This window comes from Rhinolophus sinicus, chromosome 1 (genome assembly GCF_057876585.1).
Source record: "Rhinolophus sinicus isolate RSI-liver-muscle chromosome 1, RSI-T2T, whole genome shotgun sequence".
Lineage (NCBI taxonomy): Eukaryota > Metazoa > Chordata > Mammalia > Chiroptera > Rhinolophidae > Rhinolophus > Rhinolophus sinicus.
Window position 1 is genome coordinate 14,298,675 of NC_142501.1, and position 13,263 is coordinate 14,311,937.

The following is a 13,263-nucleotide window of genomic DNA, read 5'->3' on the forward strand; positions in this document are numbered from 1 at the left end:
TGGAATGAGGGCGCCCTCATGTGGCCAGATAGGGCTTCCAGCCCCAGATTCCTAATAGATTTAGATGCCTTGCAGTTTGCAGGGTGACAGGCTCTGGGTGTCAGGCTGGGCTCTCAAAGGAACAAATGGTGGGGATGAGGACCGCCTTGACCAAGAAGAAAGAGGCTTCAGGATTGGACCGTGGCCCATCCTCCACCCTTCTGGGGCTCTTCCGCAGGAAGAGTGAACTGACGCCATCTTAAGCCTGTGTTCTCTACTCTCCCCATGCAAGCACTGTGGTACTGTTTTACCTCATGGCGTCATATTTTGAAAAACATTACACATGAGCAAATTGTGTTTTTACGTTGTCTTCCTATGTTGTGTTGATCAAAGACATGACTAAATGCTAATCAAGACCTTACTCAATGCTGATGTTTTAGTTGGCCCTTAGCTGCCTTCACAGGGTATATGGCTCAGGGGTTCTGGAATATTGCACATTGCTCCTAAAACTCCACTCCTTTCGTCACAGGCCCTCTAGAAATCCAGGGACCCTGAGTTGAGAACAGCTGATGATGCCCAGTCCTTTTTTAGTACACATGCGGAAACGGAGGCCAGAGAACTGGAGGGACTTGCCCATCCCAAGTGACAAGATAGTGTGACCTTCCTGATTTTTCTTCTCCCCCGTCCATAGTATCTATTCATCTTTTCATTCATCTAGTAGGTAAACATTTATAAGGCACCTACTATGTGCTCCCAGATCTGTGAGCCACTCAGCGAGGAATCACAGAGCATATAGAAAGCAGAAAAAAGAGTAAACTAAAGATGCAAGTTCTTTAGGTACTGTGATTAGGGTGTCCAGGTATTATTAAGCTAATCTGAGGGTTGGAGGGAGCTTAGGAAAGAATGGCCTGAAGAAGTTAGATCGAAACAGAGGCCTGAAGGCTGAATTGGAGTTAGCCAGTAGAGATAGCAATGTTCTAGCTAAAGGGAGATATCCACTGATGACATGGCCAGAAATGTAAGCCAGGGTGGGTCCTGCAGGACTTCTCATAAAATACGCTAAGGACGTTGGACTTCATGAGGCAGGGGCAATGGAAAATCACTGGGAGAATGGCATGATGCGGTGTGCATGTGAGGAAGAACATTCTGGTTCCATCATGGAAGCATCACAATCAGTAGACCCAGAAGAAGAGAGATAAGTTAGGGGATTGCTGCATTCACCAGGTGAGAGACGGAGAGATGATGGAGGCCCAGTGATGGGATCAGAAGTAGCAGCGGAGACAGGTAGAGGGACCAGGGAGCGATTCTGCTGCTGACGTCAGTGACAGTCTGCAGAGGAGTCTGGACTCTGAAAGGGAAGCTCTTGCAAATGTTGCCACGTGGGACTTCCTCTGAGGTGCCCCGACTGCCCAGAAGTCCTTCCTGCTTTGGCACGTTTCTCCTGCTGGCCCCTCTTGGTCTGTGTACCCATGTCATTCCTGGATTGAGGAGACTATCGTGGCATTGACTCTGAGTGTTACGGCAGGCAGGGCACTGGCTGAGACCCTGGAATCCTTGCTGCAGTTTGTGAGCTGGAGCAAGGATTCTGTGCTGTAGCAAACTGTGTGACTTCCAGCAATTCTCTTGTTTTCAGCCTGTGTCCTCATTGTAAAAATGAATGAATGGACTTTTATGAGGAGTCACAAACTCACATGCCCACAGGGGCCTGGACCTTGGTGTAAAAGAGCCAAGAATGCTGAGTGTCATACACTAGGGAGACTACAGCGCCCGTCTCAGGCAGCTGGCGTCTCTCCATTTCAATTGTGGAATTACTGCTCTGGAGGGAGTGGAGGGCAGGGCTGAGGTCTTCATATTTTCCAAGAGGAGCTAGAAATCTAGATTTTCATATGTTTTAATTTTTAATGTTGGCAACTAATTAAAAAAAAAAAACAAAACCGAACACTGTTAAACCAGACCAACATCTCCTTGGACTGAGTGGCACCACCCACCCCACTCCAGACCACTAGTTTGTGACCTCTGACCTAGGTAATTCCTAGGCACTGGAATTTTGAGAACTGATAGGGGATATGATTCTGTCAGAAGCCCACATAAGCATGCACTGTCCTTTTCATATGAAGCTAAGCATATTGACTTGCCATGGGCTTAAGGGAAAATTTTTTCCAGTGGGTGGGATAGATTTGTTTCTGGTCCAAACACTAAAAGTAGATGTGCTTCGTGACCAGCGTTATTGCATTGGTTCGTGATGTGTTTAAGGGTACTGTTTACTGACGTGGTCGTGGACCCCAAAAGGCTGGTGGACCCTCCGGGAGACTGACTTCTTTAGCATAGATGTCCAACAAAATATAATACCTAAGTACTATTAAACCATTACTATTTAAAATGAGGATAGTTATAATTTTTTAATCTTTATCACGTGCCAGCAACTCTTCCAGCTGCTTTGTATGTATTACCTGTAGTCCTCACACTTGTGTGTGAGGTTACGTGCTATTACAGGTGACCAAAGTGAGGCCCCAGAGCAGTTAACTGTAAGTGTCAGAGGAGGAAGATGGCCTGCCTTCCGCAGCAACCTGCTCCCTTATGGAAGGGGCCAGATCACTATGAGACCCCAGGATGCCAGAGCAGGCCGACTGGCATTCTCTCATTGGACCCCCAAACACTTACTCATATCACCCTTTTGGGGGCCTGCTTGGGTACCAAAAAAGTTCAGCATCATAGCTCCCTGAGCAGCTGCTTAGCAACCGGGTAATATCACAGCAAAAGCAAACAGATCAATTGGAAAATAATGAAATCCGTTATATGCATGGGCATAGCTACAGAGTTTCACGAAAATCTCTCTTCCACCCCTTCACCTTTTCTTTTAAAGAACAAGCTTGGAGGTGTGCAGCTTTCACTCTTGATTTCAGAAATGTCAAGTGAAATTCAGCAGGGCATGGCAGACCTGCTTTTGAATTCAGATTCTGGCGTACATATCAAGTATGTGACTTGGGGAGCGTACTTAGTCCCCCAACCCTCTGTCTCCTCAATTATTAAAGCGGCTAATAGCCTCTTGCGGGGTATAGTAGGTACTCAGCAGAAGTGAGTTTTCTGTCCTTTGACCTATTCCCAGCACTCAGGATTGAACTTCTTTGCCAGGCCCCCACCCTCACCCCCTACCGTTGCAGACCCTGCCACCTCGAGTACAGCCTGGGTCACTTTGTTTAACCTTCTCGATTTTCTTTCTTATACAGTGAGAAACTGTATACTCATATTCATGCATTCAAAAAAAAATACTTTGTGAGGACCTACTGTGTGCCAGGCAGTGTGCTGCTTTGTGACAGTGCTGTCCCTGGAGTCCTTCAGACCTGCATTTCAATGCTGAGTACTCTACTCAGCACTTACTCGACCTTGGGAAGGGCACTTCACTCCTCTCACTTTTTTCATATTATTTCTTCCTTCTTAAGGTTCTGGGAAGATTAAATGCAGTCATATTCAGAAAGCACCGACCACCATGCCTGGAACATTCCTTATGGCACGAATGTACATTGCATGTCTGCTGTGGCCAGGCGCTGTCCTAGGTGCTGGGGCTGTCACAGTGAGCAGAGCAGGCCCGATTCCTGCCCTCTTGGGGTTTACATTTAGGGGGCGCCCCCCCCCCCAGAGGGGCTGCTGGGGCTGTTTTTGTCAGCAGTACAGATACAGAGAGAAAAGATCCAGGAGCTCAGACTCATAAGCAGGTAACCCAGTGTGAATGGGCAGGGCAGGCTCGGAAGAGAGGTGGTAGTTGAGTTCAGGCTTGAAGTATTAACAGGTGTCAAGGCATGAAGTATCGTGGTTTGTTTGAGGAATGTTCCAGCATGGCAGAGGGATCAAAAGTGGGGAGCCTAAACTGCTCCCCTCAGCTGGGACTTCCACATCCGTCCAACGGGGCAGATTTCTCACCTCTTTCACCAACCCTGCAGAATCCTCATCTTTGTTCAATGCCTAAAGCTTAAAACGTCTCTGCTGTGCTTTGCAGATATTGTCCTTGCTTTCCAGGGGACTAACGTGCCACCCTGGGCGGAGACTACATTCTGAGAGAGCACAGGAGTGACACATTTCCGTTTTGTTCGCTTCTCTCCTGGATGACGTCTAACCGCCCTCCCCCATCACATTTCCCCTGGCACATAATGGCTGCTCTATAAACACTTGTTGAATGAGTGAGGCATTCAGACAAGGCCAGTAGAGGTGGCACTGAGCAAGGCCCGCTGGCTGCCTCCCAAGAAACATTACCAGGTGGCATTTCCGTAGGTTAATTCCTCATTTTAATTCTGCATCTAGCATTTAATGTTTATTGAGCACTTACTATGTGCCAGGCTGTTACAAGCACATGCCCGTGTAGTTTGTCATTGAACAGCACCATTCATGGTACAGGTGAGGACATTTAGCTTAACTAACATGCCCCTAAGCACAGCATTACCGAGTGGACGAGCTTTTCCTACGCTTATCCAGAGGCGGTCTGTGTTTATTCTGTTTATTGACCCAGTTGCCTGTGGGGCCCGTCTCCATCATCGTCATGATGGCCATGATCGTCAGCACAGGTGACGTTTATCAACTGCATTCTGTGCACTGGAGAACTGTCTTAACCTTTCCATGAGATATTCCCTTTATTCCTCCCCAAACCCGACAGCCCAGTTGCAGACCCTGTGGCACAAAGATGCAACCTGCTGGAGAGCACATGCTGGTGGTGGTGTCCAGGGAGGACCCACATCCGGACAGTCGGCCCCAGGGCCGTCCTCTTGACTTCAGAGCTGTGCCCACCCCTCCCGTGACCCACAGCCAGCATGTGCCACAGTGCAGTGCCAGCCCAGAGAAAGCGCTCCCGATGCCTAGCCATGGTGGCTAACAGTAAACATCGGGCAAGGGAGCCATGACACAGGGGTGACTCAGGAGGTTGTGAATTACATAAGGTAGTGAACACAGAGTCGCTAGCACAGAGCGTGGCACCATAAACTGGAGCTGGTTTGTGTGTGTGTGTTTGCATGTACCCCCAAAGCTCATTCCTAGCTCCTGTTCCTTTCCTGCCCCTCCCTGAGGGACAGGTTCTCCTGCTGGGTATGTTAATGCCATCAGTTTAGGCTCACCTCTTGCTGGGCTGTCCAGCTGACTCTGCCGGCTCTGGCCTCTCCCATAATGCCTGCGTTTTCCTGTATACTCTGTGGGCAGCCTTATCTCCCTCATTTGCAAGTCCTGGCTTTTGTCCTCACACACCTCCGGGAAGCCTGTCTGTCAGGAGCTCATTTTCCAGGCATCTGTAATAGAATCCAAGCAAACCCTATTACCCGGCCTCCAGTTCAGGGGTGTGAAGAAGGGTGGGCTGGGCCTCCACCATTACCGGAGCAGTTAATGAGCCCAGCATAACTCTGCTCCTTCCTCCCTCCCCACCCTGAGGTGAGTGGCTGAGTCCCCAGAGGTGTTATTCAGGTGATTTCCCATTGCTGTGGTTGAAAGCCACGCTTGCATCTAGTACTGTGGAATCGAGGTAACTTAAAGGGGTGGGTGAGGGGGCAGCTGACGACAACAGGGTTTCTCGTAGTTTCCCTGAGTCACGCACACACGTGTGCACTCACACACATACACACACACATGCACACAGGAATGCCCTTCCCTGCCCCTCACTGTTTGATTGAACCTGTGGCCACATTCGTCCCGCTGCTGCTCACCATGTCAGCTCCCTCCCTGGTTGTTTGCACCAGGCCCACATGCCAATTCCAGGAAAAAGCTGAAATCCGAAAAGTACGGGTGAATCTCAGGCCCAGGCCTCAGCTTTCTCTTCACACAGGGACCACCCAGCTGCGCCCACCTCTCCGCACAGGCAGTCCATGAAGGACCCAGGAAGGAAGAGACATTTACAGGTGCCCTCCGTGTACCAGGCGCTATGCTAGGCGTTTGACAAACCTTACCTTTTTATGACAACCTAGTCAACAATAAGTGCTTTCATTCCCATTACACAAGTGAGAAGATTAAAATGCAGCTCAATTTCCCCAAAGGCCCTATGTATTTAAGTGGCAGAACTACAATTTCAACCCAGCTCTCATTTCCAGGAGGCCCTCTTCACAGTACCATCCCCTCTGCCACAGATGACAATGACAGATTGAGTCCTTCATTCCCTGTGTATTTATTGAGCACCGCCTGTGTGCCTGGCAGTGGACCAGACTTAGAAACAAAGCCATGAAGGAGGCTTGTCCCTCACCTCAAGCCTAGGAGAGCTGACAGGTACCTACACAGGCAAACTGCATGTTATCACCACCCGCCATCCCCAGTGACATAAATAGCCTGGGATGTACCCATCCTAGAGAAGGCCCGTCATCAAAGGGGACACATCCAGGCCAGCACAGGTGGTCAAGGGAGACACAGGGCGGCAGGCAGCTCATTGGCTGTTCACAAAGCCTTAAGCAAAGAGTGACGCTGCTCTGCCATTTCTGGGACAGATGGACACTCCAGCACAAGTGTCTTTCCCTCCTCCCATCCCCCTTGAATATAACTTTCATATAAGTCCCTGGGAACTTGGACAAGAGAAGCTTGGATTCCTTACAACTTGGGTTTGATTAAACAACGAGCTCCCTGACATTTGATGCTGTGGCCGGAATGTGGAAATCCAAGACTCTCAGAGGCAACAAGTCTCGTTCTCTCCTGGAGTCCTGACAGCAGCCCCAGGGCCGTCAGCACCATGGTTCCCAGCAGTTTGTCACTTGTCAGCATCAGCCTAGCCATTCATGGCACCTCCACAGAGAAATCGACTCAGCCAATTCTGTTACAGGAGCAGAAGCTCACATGGGCACAGCGTGAGGCTCCCCTATGCCTGCCCCAGGGGTAGAGACAACAAGAGGTACCCGAATGGTAACCAGCATCCAGAGGGCTGATGCACAAAGCAGCTACCCTGATCTAAGCCAGAGAGAGTGGGGAGATGCTCCCCAGAATTGTGGGGTGGTGTTCTCAAGCTAAGGACAGAGGAAGTAGTCTTTAGCACCACATAGAAAGAGGCGTCAAGAAAGATGACAATGGAGAGAAAATTCTGTTCGATTTGACAATGAGGGGGACGTCACTGACCTTGGCTAGATCCAGGGAGTTAACAGCAGACTCTAGTAGTTTGAGAAGCAACGGGAACGGGTAACAAAAGGAAATGGCTAGTGTAGGAGGCTCAGTAAGCCAATAGGCTGGTGCGCGTGTCTCCACATCTCCAAACACTGCTGGTGTTCTGGCCTCTGCCCCACTTAGCTGCTCCGAGGTGGTATGTGCCATGGGGATGAGATTGCCAATGAAGACGTATAGCGTGCAGGCAGCAGCTTCCCCTGCCACTCTGCCATCCCTACCGTCTCCACAAACTCCAAAAAGCCCCTGGCTCCAACTGTAAAGTCACCAGCATAACAGATTGGGCTCAATTAGACCCTATGATTTTTTATCTTTCCAGCTTATTTCTAAGCTGGCACAGCCTTAATGAATGCAATGATGATAATGGTGATAACTACTAACGGTTATAAGACAAGTTACTGAAGTTCTCAGGCTTTGAATGTCTTCCTTGGTAAACGGGGAAGGCCAGTACCTATATCGTAGGTTGCAATGATTAAAGAAGGAACGTATACAGAGCACTTAGCACAGTGAATATTGAATACATGGAAGCACTTTTATGACCATTTCTTACAATGTACCAGGCATGCTCTACGAAATCCAGTTTCCCCAAACCCTATATGCTTTCTTATTTTCAGAGCTTTCCAGATACCTAGAACCCCCTCTCCTGACCTGGTTAACCACTGCTTCTTAGTCAGAACACAGCTCGGTGGTGGGAAATTCTCCATGACTATACCCGAGTCCTGCCCGTCTCCCTCCCTCCGCACCTCCCTGCACTGAGCTCTGTAAAGACAGCGGTTATATCTATTCATTCAGCTCTGGACCCAATAGCTATGCCTGGCTTCATAAATATTCATTAATCAATGAATATCTTATCTTGCTTCTCTTAATCACCAAATCTATGAAGTATTTATTATTATCAAGATAAGGAAACAAAAGAGAGTTCAGAAAATTACCCATGATTACACAATTAGTGACGCGGTGGAGTTAAGAGAGGTTCTACATCATCCGATTTCAAAGATTATGTTCTTTTTCTCACTATTCAGCCTCCCTTCAAACGGGCATCCCCTGAGAGACAGCCGGCCCTCAAATGTGTTGAAAATCACTTTAGTGGGCTTTTCCTGAAACCTCCGAGTACCGGGCCACGTGGAGACCCTCGTGGCAGCCGCACGGCTGGAGTCGAAGCGCGTAAAGATGCTGGCACAGCTTCCCAGGTCTCGCGTCCCCCGCCCTTCACTGCCCTTTCGTCTCCCCAACCTGAAGCGTTGTGGCCACTGCCTCGACCAGCCTGCCTGCCTCTCCACAAGCCCACACCGGCCCTTTCCAGCACTGGCCGAGCCCCACAGCCATCTGCGTTGGCTGTGCCCCCAGTATAGACAGACCCAAACAGGAAATGATTCCAACACCTCTTCTTCCTGCTGAAACTCAGCTCTGCTTTCTCACTTTCCTTTACATCGTCTGATGCTCACAAATACCCTCTGAGATGAGTGCCGCTATCGCCATCCCCATCTTTACAGATACGGAAATGGGAACAAAGAGGTTAAGTAATTAGCCAGGTGTGAACCTCCGCAGCCTGGCCTTCGCCCTCCCCACTGGTGAGGTGAACTCCTCAGAGCTACGCAGTATGTCCTTGTTTCTTGTTTCTCTGAGATCCTTTCCCATGATCTCTTCACAATCTCCCATAATCTCTTCAAACACTTGGGCTGTTTTCTTGGTGATAGAGACCTGCCTCTGGGGCAAAGGATGGGGTTAAAAGAGAGATGGAGGGAGGAAGGGTGTCTGTGTGTGTGTTACACAATTAGTGCGTGTGCACAGGATCAACTGCCAGGACCAGCTGGGTAATTTCAAGCGCCAGGAAGCGCATTTACCTAACAGTCCACCCTTTCATGCTGTTTCTTTGACTTAACACTGAGCCTCATGAGAGCCCCCAGGCTCTGCCACCTCCACCCCCTCGGCTGGCAGGGAAAGCCAGGTACTGACTTACCAGCTTTCCCGAGGGGGAACCAAACAGGCGATGAACTATTTCCATACTTGGGCAAGTGGAAAGGAGAGGCCAAAGGAGGAGAGGAGACCGGGGGATTTCAAACATAGACACTGCCCAGCTGACAGTTTTTCCCCTGGTCAGCTCCACAGACGGGATGCAGTGAATTTGCTCTGTCAGGGACACTGGAACTGTGATTGACACGAGGAAAGACTCGGAGAGCTGGCTGGAGCCTACGATCTAATAAACTGTTTCCATAGACAAGCAGGCTGGCAAGCCAAAAATCTGTCCTGTTAGAGCAATCTGTTGCCTTTTCTGAGTCCTCTGCTCCCTCTCTTCCTCTTGCAACAGGCCCACCAGGAAACTGACCCAGGAAAGAGGGAGGGGGCTCATCTGGTCATCATTCTAAGTCAGACGCTGTTGTCAGGCTCTAGGGTGATTCTCATTTCATCCTGACAGCAACCCTGATTGACAAGAGATACACGTTATCATCTCCATGTTACGGATAGGGAACCTGTGGCCAGGAGAATTTGAGCATCGTGCCCAAGGTCATAAGAGAGAGTGACAGGCAAGATTCGAACCCAGTGTTGGCTGGTTCCAAGTCACTTGTGTTCGCTGTACCTTCCATCACAGCAGCAGGGGTCTGCATTACTTCAGTAGATACCTAGAGTTTCTTTTAAGAGTTATTCAGTCCAAAAATTCTGTGGTAGGTTGTAAATATTCCTGAAGGGTTCTTGGACAAGAAGCAAGGATAATCTATCATTCGGGATTCTTCAAAGAAACAGAACCAATCGGATGGATGGATGGATGGATGGATGGATGGATGGATGGATGGATGGTTATTATAAGGAATTGTGGGGATTGGCAAGTTAGAAATCCATAGGAGAGGCCATCAGGCTGGAAGTTCAGTATTACAGTCTTGAGCCAGAATGCCACCTTCTCCAGGAAAGCTCAGTGCTTGCTCTTAAGGCCTTCAACTGATTGGATGAGGCCCACTCGCATGATGGCAGCTAAGGGCCATAATTTAAAGTCAAATGATTGTAAATGTTAATGACATCCACAAAACAGCTCACAGCAACACCTAGGCAAGTGTTTGACCAAACAGCTGCGCGTCATAACCTAGCCAAGGTGACACATGCCATTAGCCATCGTAGGTAGTGACCATCGTGTCCTCAGTGCTCACTATGCACCAGGCGTGGCCCCAAGCACTTCCACATGCTCTTGCGCTTTTCATCGTCACAATGTTTAACAAGAGCGTGAACTCTGAGACTCAGTGCGGTTAAAGAGACTTGCCCAGGAGGCGTGGTGGAGCCAGAGATAGAAACCAGGTTAGTCTGATTGCTACTATGCCCGACTGCCTTCCAAAATCTTTCCGTTTTAATCATCTAGATGTAGCAGTCTGAGAGGGGTGAACGAAGTCACCCAAAGTCACTCAGCGTGTCAGGGCTGGCTCCTAGTCCAACCTTCTCACCTCACCAGACTACAGACTGCCCCTCTGTTCCCAGAAGATTCTGCGTTTGAAACACGCCATGGCCTGCAGGACTCGCTTTCCAGATCAATGGTGGCAGCTAATTATGCAACCCTAGGTGGTCAGCCCCAGCCAGGGTGGGGTGTACTAAGAGGCAGAAGGGCCCGGGCTGCCATTACCATCTCAATGAGCAGATGTGCTCAGAGGCTGGTCCCCGAATCCACTTTATTGCTGAAACAACTTTATAATGAGACGTGTTCAGGACATCAATATCGAAACCTCCTTCAACTGAGTCTGAAATGGACCTATCTAGTGACAAATCCATCTTCCTGGCAGTTTGTGTTCCAGTGAGATTAAAGGGAATTTGCAGAAAGCACTCCAGAGTCTGATGCTGTCTGTGAAGAAGGCAGATGAGGCTTTCTAGGACTCCACATAAGGCATGCTGCTTACCGGGTCTAATTTACTCTGGGCCTCGCACTGTCATTCAGGATTGTTTGGTTGCAAGCAACAGAAACCAACAGTAGGCAGCTTAATTAAAATAAAACGAAATCCAAGGAAAACAGAACAAAAAATGGTTGACTGGTAAATCTTTTAAGATCAACATAGGATTTGTAAAACCAACACTTGAGACCTTAATTAACCCACGCAGCTCTGGACCCCTTTGCAGCAGAATTGCAGAAGGCTCTGGAGTGCTGGCCGGTATTACTGCAGGTCAGCCCCGTGGTTTCCAGTCTCTGCTTCTTCGTCCAAATTTCCGAGAGTGAGAAATGGATTTGTTCAGCGGGAGTCAGCTCTCTTCTCCTGAACAGTCTGCCCTGCCCTAGGCTTCCCGGGGGACTGCATCGCTCTGGGAGCTGCCCCTATGTACAGGGGCCATGAGAAGGGGCCTTATCTTTGAGCAGGGCACTCGAAGAAGGAGCTACTGTAATAACCGTGATTGTGATCGTTATTTGAGGCTTTTATAGATAGAGACTTCCACGTTGCTACATCTCTGTTGTGCACGTGTGTAGACACTTGCCTATTCCCTTTGTAATTCAGCCCTCCCAACCTCCCACTCTATTTCCATAGCATTCATGTCTTTAATTAGCTGCATGTGCAATCACAGGCCTTTAACATCCTGAAATATTTAAGATAAGAATGTAAGTACCAGGCGGGAAAAGACTTTGGCTGTTTTGCTCACTCAGTGTTTCCATGTGCCTAGCACAGTGCCCAGCACATAGTAGGTGCTCAGCAAGTGTTGAATGAATAGCAGCCACCCATCAGTGCCGGGACACCTTCCCTCCCTACTCTTCAGGCTTGGTCATCCTGGTCCAAGAATATTCTTTAGATACATGTGTTCTGTCCCCAACACCCAGAATCAATAGATGAGGTACACACCTTTCCTGGGGCAAAAGTGACAATCCCCAACTCTGCCTGTGTTGAGTGAAGGATTATGTGAAAAAGAATGCCTGGCCGTGGATGAGGGCCTCTTGGATGTCTGAAAATGGTGAAGTCATTTATCAGAGAGACAGAGGGGGAGAGCGTGCAAGCCAGAACTCTCTGGCCCTCCAACCGGCCGAGTATAGCACACCCCGATTCTATCTTGGTGTCTATCCTTTATGACTCTCCCCTGAAATAATGACACGAGGGCCATGTGTCATTTGGTATATCGTTAACTTAAACATAATTGTAAAGAGTGACCTATGAATGATAATCAGAGGATTCTGACCTCAACATGCAGTCCATCTCGTAACTATCCCCTCTCCACTGGGAACTGGTGCAACCCCTGACCCACGGGTGGTTTCCTTGTTCTGACCGGGTCCAGGGCCCCTGTCTTCATTCGCTGATACCGAGCCTGCTGACGTCCTTCTTGACCGGGCGCTCTGCTCTTGCCCCACACTGGCCTGGGCTCGCACAGGGTGGAAGTCTGTTGCGTCAAGTTACTTTCACAGTACAGGTGTATTGTTACGGAGCGCGGCTGCTTCCAGTAGTTTGCAAAATGGCTTCCAGTGCCTCGCATTAACCCAGAGTAGACAGCTGTCTCTACTTCAGAGAATACAAGCAGAGGCCCATGTTGGTCTTCGTCAGTGGTCTGAGCAGGAAGGCAGAAGGAAGTACCAAGGTCATGGCCAAAAGAGATCGGGCAAGGTCGAGCCAGGGCATGATGACAGCACTGCAGCACAGTAGTGACCATCTGTGGCCATGAGTCTGCCACGTGCCATGTGTGCCAGCCAGGATGCATGTTGCCTTGTTCAGTTTCCCAGGAGCTCCAGGAGGCAGATGCAGTGCCCTGTTTCAGGGAGGAGAAACCTGACGTAGTGAGAAGCTAAATTATGGCAAGACTTACAAAGCGACAGAGCCAGGATTCAAGTTCTGTCTGTGTTGTTTACAAGCCTCCTGCTCTGTGGCCCTCTGGAGAGGGACCTTTCTCCCTGTCCAAGTGATGGCCACAGAGTTGGGAATTGGCAGACAAATCCAGAAGGGAAGGGATTGGGTCTCCCAGGAGCAGAGCAGGCCAGGCTCAAAGGTCGAAGTGAATGAGAACTTGGGGAACTTTCCACCAGTGCATTGGGCACCAACACTCTTGTACTGGTTCCATGGGGTGGGTGTGGCCCGTTTAAAGGCTTGGGGTCTGGAGGATGAGCATTCAAGAGGTTGAGGAGTCACAGAGATGGGACCCAGAAATGCCCCAGTTAGTGATTCTCTTGTCAACTGTATGTCCAGCTGTCCCCATGTGGCCAGTGGTGCAGTAGGAGTGTGTGGCCAGCCCAGT

The 13,263-nt window shown here is 49.4% G+C and overlaps 1 protein-coding gene across 4 annotated transcripts in view; it reads left to right on the forward strand.

Moving 5' to 3' along the window:
• The window catches only part of LARGE1 (LARGE xylosyl- and glucuronyltransferase 1), a 489,591-nt gene that overhangs the window by 469,082 nt on the left and 7,246 nt on the right, over positions 1-13,263 (forward strand). The window lies entirely within an intron of this gene.